Source organism: Propithecus coquereli, unplaced genomic scaffold (genome assembly GCF_000956105.1).
Source record: "Propithecus coquereli isolate 6110/MARCELLA unplaced genomic scaffold, Pcoq_1.0 Scaffold56, whole genome shotgun sequence".
Lineage (NCBI taxonomy): Eukaryota > Metazoa > Chordata > Mammalia > Primates > Indriidae > Propithecus > Propithecus coquereli.
Window position 1 is genome coordinate 8,174,692 of NW_012151507.1, and position 2,463 is coordinate 8,177,154.

Sequence of the window (2,463 nt, forward strand, 5' to 3'; positions counted from 1 at the left end):
TAATAATAAAAGCACTGTATGAGGGTCCCTCATAAGAAATCTGCGGTGAGAATGTTTTCAAGGAAAAGCACTGCATCCTGGGACATTTGCCATTTGCACCTCCCTTTTCCCCTGAGGGCACATGGAAAAAGCCAGTCTGGTTACAATTTGGGATGGGGGAGTGCCTTAATGGAATATGAAAACAATATTTCATTATAACCAAAGGGGGCTTATCATTCTGTGTTTGGGGTCCATGGGAGTTTTTCCAGCATTACAATGCATATGTGGGGCTGCAACACACACTGGGTAACTTCTCTCTCCCTTTTCCTTTGCATTGGGAAGTGGAGAGCTCCAGAAATTTCAGGTGAAAGGTCATGTCTCTGATGCATGGATGAGAAATAAATCTAGGAGTCTACCAATCCATGAGCATTATACGCTTTTCCATTTGTTTGTATCATCTGCAATTTCTTTCCTCAGTGTTACACAGTTCTCTTTGTAGAGATCTTTCACCTCCTTGGTTAAGTATATTCCTAGGTATTTTCAAACCAGCAATGGCAGCTCCATAGGTTTCAGTGAGTTTGGCTCATTAGATAACATACTGTTATAGTTTGGTGGCGAGCCTCAGCTATTCGTGGATTAGTTTCTGAAACTTCTCATATTACTGTAAAATTTGCACTAGACAGAAGAGATAGAATGTATATGTTCTAGGGGGATGGGAGAGAAAAGTATAATTGAATATGAAATGAGGAAGTTGAGGGGATAAAAATCTTTGAGGGAAGAGGAAATTTGTCATTTTTTTTGGCTACCTACTCAACCCTCTCCCCTTTTATCTTTGAGACATTCTCCACTTCAGCAGAGAAAAGCGTCCTCTTCTCTCTGTAGAACCTAGATAACATTCTAGCCTTGCTCACAGTTAGACTACAGGGATATGACTAATGATTCATAATGATTGACCAGGTTCATCCAGGGTGGATTTTAACTTGGAAGCTAGGAATCCGAAAGCCATCTTGGTGAGGTTGAGGGCTTCGGCAGTAGGAAGATCCAGCGTCCAGAGTTCACGGTGGTAATAGTTCTAGCATCAGGGGCCAGTGTCCAGTATCAGCGCTGTCAGTGGAACAATCAGTTGAGTCTATCTCCAGTAGAAGCAACAACTGTGCATTCACAGAATCAGTTCTGCGAGAGAATTTTGGATGTTTTACGTGGATGGGTGGCATTTAAGTTGATACCTTCCTGGAGCCTCCATGAGCAATATAATATCCTTTAATAATTCCTTTTCTGCCTCAATCACTCAGCTTGCAACTAAGAACCTTGATGCCAAAATAAAAAAGCAAACAACATTATCAAAACAATTTAGATTACAACATGCTTGGAAAGGGAGAAATAAGGCACCCATAAATCCTATTGCTTTAACATAAAAATAACCACCCCTATGTTTCCCTCAGGGTGTTGCGTGGAGTATCCCAAAAAAGGAAGGAAAGGCCCCTGGACTCCCCAAGTGGGTTCTTGGCTTCATGCTGGAAAGAATTCAAGAGAAAGCCAACTAGCAACAGAAAGTTTATTGAGAGAGAGACAGACACTAGATCCTACTCCACAGACAGAGTAGGGGTCCTTTCCAGAGCAGGAGGGGGACCCCTCATGGGGCAATGGTAGTGTTGTTAAATGTTCAGAAACTCCTTATGTGACCAGGTTTGTCTTGAGGTCAGGCCATAAAGGTTTATCATCAACTGCTATCACAGAAAAGTAAGTACAAACAATTTGTAAGACATCTGGCTTAGTAATTCATCCATCCTCAGGTGGTCCTGGGCTGGCAACTTGCTGGTGACTTCCTTGTTCAGGATGGTTAGGGTCTGGTATGGATCAAAATGACTGTACTGGGGCTCTCTACACCTTCTTTTTCTGGCTTATCCCTGGAACAGAGTAGTTGCCCCTCCTGCCATAGATATGGAAGGGAAATATTGAGAGTGGGGAATATGTAACAGAGGGAATGGCCTGAAGAAAAAGAAATGGCAAAGAGATTTTTCTGTCTCCTTAAAACTTCCCCCACTCTTTTTGGGAACTGCATTCTGGCCAGCATCCCTGGGGCGGGATAAGCCTTTTGTTAAAACTCCCAGGTGGTGCCAGCCCCCACGTGGGTCGCTGGCTGAGGCCACAGGCTTTGTCTTTGGCAGAGATGGGACCATTAGAATAGTAAAGCTGAGAACCCTCCCTTTAAAAGTTCTGTATTTCTGCCTATCTTCTGAGAATTTGGGATTTTGAGATGAGACGGTCTACCATATTTCCTCCTTTATCACCAAAGTAAATTCTCTTTCCTTCCTCTCCAAACTGCTTACCCTTGTTCTTCTGATTGGGCCTCATGGACAAGTGGCCAAGCTTTCAGTAACCTCCCCACATTAAGGGCACCCTCCCAAAGTGTTTTCATTGAACACTAGAAGTTGTATGGACAGAAAAAAGCTCCACCATAAAATGATTTTAGAAATTTGGGAA